General features: G+C 38.1%; 2 long non-coding RNA genes across 4 annotated transcripts; both read left to right on the top strand.

Moving 5' to 3' along the window:
• Positions 1 to 813: 813 nt before the first annotated feature.
• LOC126832483 (uncharacterized) lies at positions 814 to 8770 on the top strand. 3 transcript variants are annotated; one of them, XR_007684729.2, is made up of 5 exons: positions 814 to 1475; positions 4596 to 4661; positions 7088 to 7187; positions 7808 to 7975; positions 8563 to 8770. It is a non-coding gene; the product is annotated as an uncharacterized LOC126832483 (long non-coding RNA). The 3 variants fall into 3 exon arrangements; XR_007684726.2 differs by lacking the exon at positions 814 to 1475 and adding an exon at positions 2881 to 3017; XR_007684727.1 differs by lacking the exon at positions 814 to 1475 and adding an exon at positions 4181 to 4434.
• A 2166-nt stretch (positions 8771 to 10936) lies between these two features.
• LOC126832485 (uncharacterized) lies at positions 10937 to 13660 on the top strand. Its single transcript, XR_007684732.2, has 4 exons — positions 10937 to 11076; positions 11334 to 11489; positions 12091 to 12343; positions 13239 to 13660. It is a non-coding gene; the product is annotated as an uncharacterized LOC126832485 (long non-coding RNA).

The following is a 13660-nucleotide window of genomic DNA, read 5'->3' as shown; positions in this document are numbered from 1 at the left end:
TCATTAAAAACTGTAGCCTCTGTCTGTTCGCGTAGTCTTTGGCAAAAGGGGGGGGGGGGTAACTACGGAACGAGAATCGCGAAACAATGAACATCAATAGGATTCCCCAACTCTTTGCCACCAAATGTGAAGACAATCTTGTAGTCTCTGTCTGTTCGCGTGGTCGTTGGCAAAAGGGGGGGGGGGGGATAACTACGGAACGAGAATCGCGAAACAATGAACATCAGTAGGATTCCCCAACTCTTTGCCACCAAATGTGAAGAAAAATCTTTCAAAAACAGTAGCACCTAACAGGATTTTCAGGGGGCTACACTCTGAAACGGAAAGTTTGAAAACGCTGAATATCGATAGGGTTCGTCCTTTCTTGACCACAATACGTGATTGTCACGTTCACAAGGTGTTTGGCAAAGAGGGGTTACTCCTAAACGGAATGTCACTGAACTCTGCTAGATGCATTTTTATCGACCACTGATCAATCAAAGTGATTTGTATTCAATCAGATTTTCATCTTTAACGTCCATCTACAAATGTAATTCAAATTGATTACCCTAATGAATTTATCGACACCCGATTTTCGAAGCGATTACCACATTTGCCAAATCATCATCTCTACTCTAGGTGCGATTTGATCGGGTCGTCAAGTGTTTTTTGGGTTGTTTTGTTTTTTTTTCAACTATATCCAGCCACAGGAATTTGTTTACAGTTAATCGGCGCATTTAACGAATTCGTCACGTTTTTTGAAATCGACTATACCGTTCTGTAGATAATATATCATAATTACGCCCTCGGAGTCCCAGAAAACGGAGGCTATGACCTTGCCACTGGAAGACGTTCTTTGGAAGTTTTTAGGCGTTGGTGACGTTTTGTGCTTCCACTACATACTTTGATCTTTTGTCTCTGGATCAAACTGATGTACCCAGTTTCACCCTGAGTAACAATACCGAAGAAAGTAAACGGATATATCCAGGGAGACCCCTCGAGAAACTGTTAACAAACCATGTTGTGGGGAATGCTCACTAGTCCGCCGATATCTATTATTGCCATTGTTACGATTGATGGTTTCATGTAAATGCAACGAACTCTGACAATAACGCACCCACCCTGACAATGAAATGTAAATGAAATGAAATGAAACGGGGTTTAACGTCCTATAGGTTATGCCCCGAACTGGGCTAATGAAGACGGACATGAGGGAAATTTTGCCCGGACAGCGGCACTACTGCCTACTCTTATATCGAATTCCAACTGTCAAGGGATCATTTACGTACACGGGACCTCTGTTTTTCGTCCCATCCGAACGACTAGGTAGCTGTTCTTGTCAGGCCACAATGAAATGTAACGCACTCACACTGGCAATGGAATGTAAAGCACCAAGCCCGACCGACAATGAAATGTAATACACCAACCCTGACAATGGTATGTTCGCAACGCACCCACACTGACGGCATGTACGCAACGCACCCACACTGACAATGGTATGTAACCATTTTTCCAAGAACTGATTTCCAAGAGTACGCCGATAGTGCCGCTATCCGGGCAAAGTTTCCCCTCATAGTTCACTGTAGAGCGCATGACCGTCTTCATTAGCCCACTCGGAGCAGAACAGTAGGACATTAAACCCCATTTCATTTTATTTCATTTTTCCTACTTTTCTGCGCCAATCGGACTGTTGAAGATAGGCATACGCTATGCAGAGCGATATGGCGGAAATTTTCTGGTGACAATGGCATTTCCGCATCGAATTCCAACTGTGAAGCGTTCTTTTATGTGCACACTAATGTGTATACAGGGGCTTGTGTTTTTGTCCCATCTACAAAACTAGACACTGTTCTTTGCAAAAACCACGGTGCAAATTCCTGGAGAACTTACTTGACCAACACCAGGATTAGTGTACATATTGAAATTGTATATTGAGAGGAAGATGTCGGACAACCCGACGTTACGACATTTTATACGTGATATTACGACATTTTTAATGTCGTGATGTCGGGTAAAAATGTCGTATTGTCGAGTTAAAACGACGTATAGTCGGGTCGTCTTGGTGTCGTCGGGTTAAAATGTCGTGATGTCGGGTTGTCGCCTTCTGAAGGGCGACACCACGACATAATACCCGCTGGTGGTGGTGATGGGGGGGGGGGGTTGTTTTCCATATTTATAGTGTTTTTATAGCGGCGGACTAGTGCATCCGCGAAATAGCGAACCCGCGATCTAGTGCACCCGCGGGCCAGTGAACCAGCGGACCAGTGTACCCACGGACTAGTGAACTCCTCTCACTGTTTTGCTCTTCCGTCACCATTCTGGGCACCCAACGGACAGACACCCTTTTCATGTGCAAATATTTATGGATTATTCTAATGATGTTTAACTAATATCATGTGCAGTAGCTAACTGTCTGTAGCAGATAATCGCCTGTCCTGTATTATTGTGTCGCGAATAGCATCAACTTCATCTTGGATGGTCACTGCCGCTTTCAGTACTGTCTTTTGTCCCTTGTAAATTCAGCATACCACTGTTTGACTGTAGGCCAACTATATACGAACCGGATTTGTCACTAACTATTTGTGTCATGTCATCATGTAATTGCTTTGGCGAAACTTTTTTTCAAATAAAGATACTAATTTTCAGAGCAAATGAGAGGGTAGTGCCGTTTGACAGTGTCAATAATGACAGACACCTGTCGCATGTTCCATGCACCCTTACAATACGTTAATAGTCTAATGTAAACTTTAAATGGCCATATTTAAGTTAGAATTGATCAATCTGAGTAATATTTTGAACTCTATATTCAATCTTTATTCTGGCATGTTAGCGCTTTATGGATTTTATTATATAGATGTTTAGTGGGTACGTGAAAGGTTTATAAATGATTGATTGAAGCCCATGGACTGTCATATTCCTTTCTATTTAAAAATGACAAAGATAGATTTGTGTCGTACAATATATATAGAAACAATAGTTGTCATTAACCTTGTTCGTGTCCTCAGTCTCAAGTCAATATGGCAGACAACAGAATTTTGGTGAGTTTTAGTGTTGGTTTTCTAAAAAGCTAAATATTTTATCGAAACTATTAGGCTGGTATTGAAATAAAAGGGCTATAATGTATCTGTTTATATAAAGGGTGGGTGTATCGCTCTTCATATGGTTTCTTTGACAAGGGTCGGGAGGTGGGGAGGTAAATTGGTTATATATTTACTGTATAGAGTACTCATCTGGGAAGTTATATCTGTTCGTATATATGTATTTATCTATCTAGGGTTCGCGCTAGTCAAGCGGCAAGGGAAATGAACTCTTAACTACAACGCCCCAGGTTCTAATCTTGTGAGCTTCGAAATGAAACGAAATGAAATCGTTTTAACGTCCTACTGTTCTCTTTCTACTGTGCTATGCTGCGAACGGGCATGCGCCATACAATGTGTTATATGATGGAGAATATGCTTGGACGAGCGGTGCTACGGCCTACTCTTATATCGAAATTTTAACAGCCAAGGGGTCTTTTACGTGCACGCAGATGTGTACACAGGACCTCCATTTTTCTTCCAATCCGAACGACTGTATGTTGTCTCTTGCCATGCTCTCTGTCCTGCACCACTGACAAAGGGGAACCACGCCGAAAACTGATGAAATTTCTCGGCCAATGCACGGAGCGAACACCGGCACGGGGCCTCCAGGCTAGCAAGTCAACGTCTTACTTACTCACTGAGCCACCGTGGCTCCCTCGTGAGCCCCTAAGAACGTCTTTCGAGGACGGTTTCAAACGCCTGTGAGGTTGACAAGTAAAATATTGCCTAATAGTTCGGTAGTGGGACGAAAAACGAGGTCCACAGTGTAGACTTTGGCGGGCATGTAAAAGACACTTAATGATTAACACTAGCTTGTCCTTGGTAAATTATATTATGCTACGCTATGGATGGTGCCTCTCCTCTTGTGAAAAAAAGTGATATATACCTTTCATCAAATTGAACGATCATTTAGGTACATAGAACTTATGACCTCTGCTAGTTTTGATAATATATGATATTGACGTTTCACCTCTGTATAAACTTCTGTTATGGCACGGACTTATTAAACATCTAATTAATTCAATATGTCCTTTACAACCTACACATGATCTGTGAATAACACTCGGCGAACTTCATGACTTCAAAAGAAATACGCAGTGCAGTTACAGATACCAATAATATGATGATTCACTCTTGTCCATTTTCCCTAATTATCGTACGCTATATAATGAGGAGTTCACTGACAGTTAAACAGGGCGACTAGAGAGACGGTTGGAGAGGAGAGACCGGCATATGGACTCACCCGAGTTCTGCCGCTGCCTTGGCAGAGGGGCAGAATGGTGGACTCAATATAGTTATATGTGTTCCGATGTAGTTTAGTTCCAGTATAGTCTAGTTTCTGTAGTTTTGTATGTAGATGTGTTATATACCTGATGTAAATAAATCCTATATTTACGAAACTGATCTCCGTTATACAAAGATAGTGTTACACTCTATTTGATAATTAAAAAACGGTCTTTCCACAGTGCTTGAATCCATTGTCTATCTTAGATATAATATGCCAACGAAAGTCATAATATATTATGTTTATTTCAGATAACGGTTGTCTGTTTGACATTGATTGGTGTTGTGTATTCACAGTTTAGTCAGGATCCATGTCTTGTAAGTATATTTAATGATAATTAATGGTCTTGGTCAGATATATTAGGTAATCTGATTAAAATACAGATCTATATTTTGTGTTGTTTTTTATACGAAACGAAATAGGATCTGTGTTTTAGTCAGAATCATATTAGGTCATTTCAAATTTTGCGTTGAGGAGAGTTGAGTTGTGTCAAGTTGATTTGACGATCATTGAGTTTTGAGTTAGATGTGTGTCAGTGCTGGGCTATATTTAACCTATACATGTATGATCTAAAATTGAGTTATCCAGTTGTGCGTGTAAAAATGTATTTGAAAAGATTTATTTAACGTCCGCTTTCACAAGCGTGATTAAGATGTAGTAGGATGTTAAACTCCATTTCATTTCATTTTTACACTTAAATAAAAAATTGGCATTAAACTCGCACATACGCATATAAGCAAACACACGACAAGCTTTCTGCAGTCTAGGTCATGTTTTGACGATTAAACCTATGGAAGCCTATAATAACTACCATTCATAATTTCTACCTTTCGCCTCTTCGGAACGCGAAAGTCGAAAAGTAGAAGTTACGACAAAATGTGAGGCGACAAAACGCTATACAAGCCAAAATCAACTCGAAAATAGTAAATTAAGAAGTAACACACCGCGATAATAGCGCCCCTCGTTTTTTTCCTAATTTTAGACTTGCATTTTGGCTGGTATACCGTCTTGTCGACTTTCGACTTAGTCATATTTTTGTATTTATTGATGTCAGCAAGAAGGCGCCAACACGTATACCACGCCAAAATGCAATTCGAAAAGTAGAAAATAAGAAATAAACACACGCGCTATTAGCGACCTATCATTTTGGCTTGCTGTCGTATTGGCGACTTTTCGAGTTTCGCCTCGCTATAAGCGACCTATCATTTTGGCTTGCTGTCGTACTGTCGACTTTTCGACTTTCGCCTCGGAAGTTGTTGTAGTCTCAATTTTCCAGGTTGCATTTGAATACGTGCAATCAGGGCTCACACTGTCTTACATTTTTTTTCCGTCAAAATGGATAATAATTTTTATATAAAAAAATTGTTCATATTTTTTTCCCGCCAACAGGAATATTTTATCTGCCAAAAATGTTTCATAAAAAAACCCTTAGGCTACAACAATTTAATTTATTATGTGGGCCTATTATAAAACAAATTTCCTGTACCGGTATATACAATATACAACAACTTACAAAATCCGTCTTACATGGGGGCTGAGTGGTCTAGTGGTTTAACACGTGCGCGTGAAATCACAAGGTATGTCATTGATTCAAGTTGTGTGGTTTCGATTCCCCGCTCAAACATGACAAGGGAGTAGGGTCGTTTGTCCAACCTTGTGGGTTTTCTCCGGGCACCCCAGTTTCTACCCACTGCTAAAGACCGTTACGTGCAAACGAATTATTGAAATGATATAGTTTGCGTCGACTTTATCATACAGGCTATTTTGTTAACGCGAATTGCATGTATTCAAATGCGACCTGGCAAATTGAGACTACAATCACTTCCGAGGCGAAAATCGAAAAGTCGCCAATACGACAGCAAGCCAAAATGATAGGTCGCTAATAGCGCGTGTGTTTATTTCCTAATTTGGTATACGTGTTGGCGCCTTCTTACTGACATCAATAAATACAAAAATATGACTAAGTCGAAAGTCGACAAGACGGTATACAAGCCAAAATGCAAGTCGAAAAGTAGAAATTAGGAAAATACGAGGGGCGCTATTATCGCTGTGTATTATTTCTTAATTTCCTATTTTCGAGTTGATTTTGGCTTGTATAGCGTGCTGTCGCCTCACATTTTGTCGTAACTTTTCGACTTTCGCCTTCTAAAGGGGCGAAAAGTAGAAATTATGAATGGTAGTTATAGGCTTCCAACCAGACCGAATTTGAGTTAAGCACATGTAGCCATGGTGGTTCTTGGTGACTCAAAACCAATTATATAAGTCGACAACAGCTGAACTCATTCAAAATTTGAACTGTGTATTTAGAAGTATAGAGTAACACCTCTAGGTTTGGCCGTATGGAGCATACTAGAGTCGATTTGTAGCATTATTGTCCGAGCAACTAGCTGAACAATAATATGGTTAATGAAGATTTAGATACGGAGCTGCCCGTTCTTGCTGATAGTTCAAAAATAGATAATGCAAAATTAATATATTGAAAATTTCATTCACATTATTTTATTCTAAGCGCAGTTATTACTGTTTGGAGTTTAGACATTGTATACATTTGAAGCCAAACTAAAGACCTGCAATAGGCATGTTTAGCTCTAACAAAAAGCATTTCTAAGATGGGAGAAAATACGTCTATTGCCCTCTCTTCACCTAACCCGTGGCGCTGGTTTCGGAATATAAGTCCTAAAGTGCACTGCCGTCATGTAAACTAACTATTTTATTTAATTACAATGATTTGTATTATTAACAGCGGAAACAGTGTCCACTTGGTACGGGATGTCGAATTGTTGCCAAAATATGCAAGGGCGAAAACGCAGCGGACTGTAATCCTGAACCAGAATGTGTCCGAGGTAATCTTGTAATTATACAAACACCAACAACATCTCCACAGTTCCAGACTATTCCAGCTATACTCAAGAAATCTGCAGGCCTACTGTTCTGCACTAGCCGGGCTAATAATACCGCATACGCCACTCAGTGTGCTATATGAGGGAAATTTGTCCTTGACAGTGGCGCTATGACATACTCTTATTTCAAATTCCAACCTTGGTCGTTCGTTCCATCTGAACAACCAGACACTATTTCGTACCTGGCACTTCACCCTCCACCACTGACAAGGTGAAATCACACTGAACAATTCCGAGGTACGTTCTCGGCCGACACCCGAATCGAACATGAGACCTCCAGGTCAGTGAGCCAGCCAACGTGGCTCCCAACAGAATCGTTTTACCATTCCATTTACCACGCAGCAAATATTTATTTTAAATTCTAGTAAGCCCTTTCAGCTCCGTTGGGCCTTATTTGCTATTTTTCTTACCTTGTAAGTAAATACTACATACGTTACCATGACAGTTTTACCGATTGGCTTTAATGTAGATATACAAGTATAATAGCTGAAGAAACAAACCCACAAAGAGTCACATCGCACTACTGTTTAAAACTTAGACAATGTCTGATTTTAATTTTTCAGCACCGTATGCCATCAGTAATTTCAACCCTTGTGCTGTTGGTCAACCACTGTTGAGTTCTATTGGTCAGCCATTGTATTGTACAATTGACCAATGTCCTAAATCTTCCTATTGTATGCGGTCGTATGGTCCTGCTGGTGTTTGCTGTTTCGACTTTAAAGGATATTATGGTAAATTTCACGTATATTATTTAATGTATAATCCCAGTGTTTTATCAGTCCTATAGTTATCTATACGTGTACTTGTTTTCAGTAGGTATTTGACTACATGCATAATTTTTGGATGTTTTTGATGTGACAAGTACAATCGATATACTGTTTGAATGGCATTTAGTAATTGAACACATTGAAATAAACACATCAGTTCTATGGATAACGAACTGTTGTATTTATTTTAAGTACAATCGAATCAAATTGAATGTGGAAATACATGTGATTATATACCAAAACATAAAATATTGACGGACGATGATCATCCAGAATGACCATTAACATAGAGTTTCATTCAAATTGAAAGCCTAAAGTGAAGATATATATTTGTATTTTCATACAAATAATATTGATTATTCTCATATATTAAAAATTACTTATTGCCGTACCTAGTTTTTGCCAATTTCGTTCCCCCAAATCCGTCCCTTCTTTAGGGGTCCTCGAGCCTACTTGACTCCTCTACTCCTTCCCAATGCATCCTTGATCATCTTTCATATATGTATAATAATATATAATACAACAAACATATCTCGCTCTCTCTTTTACAGTTGGTAATAAACTGGGTTTCTGTCCATTTCCAAGAATATTTGGTCAGTGTAAGAATGATTGTACTCAAGACCAGGATTGCTCATTTATGCAGAAATGTTGTGCTTCACCATGTGGTTATTCGTGTCGCATGTCCTTTGCTGGATGAGTTATCTTCTCTTCGTCAATAACAAAAGGCATATCAATATCATAATAAAGTAATTTAACATATATTTTTTGTCTTTCTTTCTAAAGTGTTAGATTTGTAATTGGTAGACAGTTGAGATTTCTATCTAATTTATTGTTATTTTTCCTATTAAATCCGAAAGCAGATAGTCCCAGAATTTGATTATTAAATTGCGACCGTCAATTTTGGATAGTAAGGAGTGTCAAAGGCTATTTTAGATGTTGTTTTACATTTATGGTCTGGGGGGTGGATGGCCAAATGGTTAGCGCGTGCGCGCTGTATCATAAGGCCTGTCATTGAGTCAACTGGTGTGGTTTCGATTCCCCGGTTGTACATGACTAGGAGTAGTGTCGCTTGTCCAACCTCGATGGTTTTCTCCGGGTCCTCCGGTTACCCTCCCCCAACTGCTAAAGACCCCTACGCGCAAGCGAATTATTGAAATAAATTGAACCATATGTTAGCCCCGAAATGACCTAATTTATGTCGAGTAGACGTTAAACCCCATTTCTCTCTCCCCTTTTTATAGTCTTTGCGAGTGACATTGCCTCTTTACACTGAGCTCTTTGATATTATACCATACAACCACAGCCCACAGCTAATTTAATGTTCTATCAAATGTGAGGATAATTTTGCGTATTGTCTTTTTTCTTTGCCCAACCCAGGCGTTTCTTTTAAGTACCACGGGCGTTGACTATGACAAACGGAAATCAAGTTTGAAAATCTTCAGAGAGTATCGTTCCTAATCTTGGTTTAATCTCAACCTAAAATATGAATCTCAGTGTTCATTATTTGCAGTACAAGTGTGAATCTTTGGGGTGTGTTTAACTCAAGTCTGTTACATGATATACGTAGAAAACAATCACATATTATCACACAATGATAAAAGTATGACGTTGCATAGAGTATTAAACTGAAATAAAAAAAAAGTGTCCTAGGTCTTGTAAGTCAATCTTAGAGTGGTTTTCTGCCTTATAAATTCCAACGCCGACATTTCGGTATTAACAACAGTCGAATAAGACGTTATTTTACAGAACTTCCTCAGTAATTAAAAGAGCTCTAAACCTCTAACTCAATATTTGTCATAATATTTGAAATTAAAAACACGAATTAGAATTCAATATTGGTCAATTTCAATCAATATTGATCTTGAAGTGAAAATATAGGGTCCTGATATCCACTATGTAAGACACAATTTACATTTTATAATCAGTACACGAGTCGTGTATTTTATGGTTTCCGGGGCCATTTGTAATGAAGCAAGAAAAACATATCCTACAAGAAAAGTAATGGCTGGTGTTTATTGTTACATTAAAGCAGTGCCAGTGGGAGGTTGGGTGTCCGAATGGTCTAAGGTGTGCGCTTTAGTTGATAAGGTCTTCCATCGAGTCATATGGCGTGATTTCAATTCCCCGCTTGAACGTGGCAATGAGTAGGATCGCCCTGTGGGTTTCCCTCCGAGGAAGCGAATTATTGAAATAAAATTGAACCATCCCGAAATGACCGACTTTATGTCCAGTGGACGTTAAACCCCATTTCTCTCACTATCACATTATAGCAGTCTATCAGATCATTTACGGAACACCCAATACTACCCCAAAAGACTATCGTGTCTTTTTAATGTTAACTGGACTTATTTCAGTATAATGAACATCTATGAATATATGTCATAACACATGCACGACGCAAAATAAAAAATAAAAACACAAAAAATAACGCGTTTAATCAAATAATACGAACAAATAAATCTAAATAATATGAACAAATAAACGAACAAATAAATCTAACTAATACGAACAAATTAAACGAAAACAGTATGTTCATTATCAATAGCTTTCAAAAACATGTTTATGAGTGCAACACACAGGTATTAAAAATATAGGTTATACAGGTGTACCTTGTGGAACGGGAAAAAATGTCAACCGCATTGATAATTTTATTGTCAAATGTATACCCATAAACATACGTCATACCTCCAATCAAAATCTGTCTTTTTCATGATTGGCTAAAACAACACTTTGGTATATTTATGATCATAATAAAAACATAATACAAAATCACTAAGCATAACGACATAAAACAAAATAGCGACACCTGACTATTTCTTTCGCCATGGATTGGTGAATCTAGAGAACGTCGGGGTTCAATGATTCTGGGGCAAACATATAACGGATATCCGTATTCATCCTACTTAAGATTAATCTCTGGGTGATTTGTGTATATAAATGAACTAAATTTGATACAACATTAATATCGAAAATTCGAAGACTTCAAGATGATGAAGATGATGTTTTATCTTACCGTTGTACTTTGCCTTAGTGCTGTGTCTAGTGTACCAACTCGTGAAACGAGCGTATGTTATTTATTTTTTATTTATTTATTTTAATAAAAATCATTTATATCCCAATTATTTTGGTGTTTTTATAGTTACGGTTTGGATATACCTTTTAAAATAGATATTGTGATTACTAACTAGATTAAATTTTCAGCCGTAAAGTTATCGTGGAAAGCTATTGCACTTTTATGCATGTCAACTTCTAATTATATTCTTCTCGTATATAAATGTGTTTTAACAATATTTAACAATTTTATGTTTTGTTTTTTTTACAGAGAGTTATAAAATGGACCCGTGAAATTGAAAATCGTCAAAAAATTGACGAACATGCGGAAATTTTCTCAGGTGAACAGATTCTAATGATGTCAAAAGATAAAGCTTTAAATGCACATAAAATTCAGAGATCAGAGAGCTGGCATGATTATAAAACAGTAAGTTGCATTCTTAATAGCCTCATACATTATTATTTATATCACTTAAATATAATAGTCGTAGCCTTAGATGGCCTAAAATGTTGCAAAGCGTTGGGTTCAAAAATAAATATCAAGACTTAGATTGAAATCCTAAATTTATTTATGCAAACAATAAAAGTATACAAAAATGCAGCAAAATGTTTCTAAGCTGTATATAAACCATATAAGTGACATCGTGTGTTCTAGAAAGTGCAACTGGACTAATGAAGACGGGCATACGCCATACAGTGTGCTATGAGGGAAATTTTGCCCGGATAGCGGCACTATCTCCTACTCTTATATCGAATTCCAACTGCCAAGGGATCTTTTACGTGCATTCCAATGTATACACGGGAACTCGATATTTCGTCTCATCCGAAGGACTAGACAGCTGTACTTGTCTGGCCCACCGTTCTGCACCGCACTGACAAGGGGAAACCACGTCGACATTTCGACGAAGTATAAATCAGAGTAAACTATACATTATAGTGGACCTTTAGTTTGATATGTAAACTGTATCCGTGTAGATTGGGGTTAGGTCACAGCCTGATCATGTGTTATCCCATTTATTTCATTCCAGAAAGAGTTAGCAATCAAAATTATCAACCACGCTGCAGGAAGTAAAACAGTGTGTTTTCTTACCAACGTAAAAAAATCGTATAGAGATACAGTGGCTGATTTAAATGAACGGGAGGGAAAAACAATATCTGCTGTAGGCGAGAGAAATTTGGTTATGGAATCCGGCAAACAAGCTGCGCCAAATTCGGAATATATCAAGACCTTCTGTAAAGACTCCTCAATCTATCAAGTACGGGAAAGTACACTGGGATCAGGTTAGTTACTATTTAAGTTCGATCGGGAGAGAGAGAGAGAGAGAGGGGGAGAGAGAGAGGGGGGAAGGGGGGGGGGGCGACCACTCACCACGCACTATGTCATTTCGGCACTAATATACAATTTTATTTCAATAATTTGCCTGAGTACGCGTCTCACCATTGATGTTTGAATTTAGAAATTAGCTATTTAGGAATAAAGGTTAAATTAAGACATTGCTGGTTTAGCCTGGTTTATTTTTGATTTAATTACGTTTTGGACTGGAAAATATGTTATCAGTTTTCAGAGGTTATCAGTTTCCTTAGGTTTTTGATGTTCCTGGCTTTGCAGTACCATCTGTCCGACATTATTCAAAATTCCAATTTCCGAAATACAGAACCAGTATGCTATGAAAATATATATGAACGGAAAAACCTTCACAATCGATGGCAGTCAGATAGGCGTACGAACCCGGTGAAGTTTAGGGAGGGGGCGTGGGGTGGGGGTGAGCAGAAATTAAATGCCTCAAAAAGTGCCGGTTGCCAGTAATCTCCAAAAGCGCAAAGAGTACCCCCACTAGGGCAGCAGCAATCGCGTTTTCCTGTTATTCCAGGAAAGTAACCCACAAAACGGTATTATTTTGTCTTCCCGACTTTACACTTCTGCACTGATAAATCTGATTTTCCGAAAGTTAGGGTGGGGAGCAGTTTGTACCCCTATTGGTAATCACACCAACCATGTTCATCAACGATCTGTCTATTACTTGTACATCATGTAAAACAAACAAGGGTTGGAGTTAGTTTTAGTTTAGATGGCAGATTGTGAAATGGTTTTACCAGTTTACACGCAGGTTTTAATATAATGTAGATGCTGATCGTAAATATTAATTCGCTTTTTTTTTGTTTGATTTTATTTCAGATGTACCACAAACGCCAGAAGCAAAAGCACCATTTATAATTAGAACTTACTGTTTTTATGGAGGCGTCAATATATTTACACCTTATGATTTATATAAGTTGATTTTTACCATATTTCCTATTTTCTAGAGGTAAAGTAAACATGAATGACGAATCATGAATTAAGTATGTTAATATTGTATTTATTTGTTTGTGTATTTGTGTTCCTTTTTTTTAAATGAGGAACGCCCATTGTTATGTTAAATTCACAATTTGTAAAAATGTATTCTAGCATAATTAAACTTGTCGACATAGTCTAGAAAAGCGTAGAAGTCTTAAGTTATGTAGAATTTGTGATAAAGCCATGGCATCTGTTATACTTAACACAGATGAAATGAAATAAGATTTGACGTCCTACTGTACCACTCCGATTGGGGTAATGAA

Source organism: Patella vulgata, chromosome 9 (assembly GCF_932274485.2).
Source record: "Patella vulgata chromosome 9, xgPatVulg1.2, whole genome shotgun sequence".
Taxonomy (NCBI): domain Eukaryota; kingdom Metazoa; phylum Mollusca; class Gastropoda; family Patellidae; genus Patella; species Patella vulgata.
Note: the sequence above shows the minus strand (reverse complement) of the source record. Positions and strands in the feature narration are given on the sequence as shown.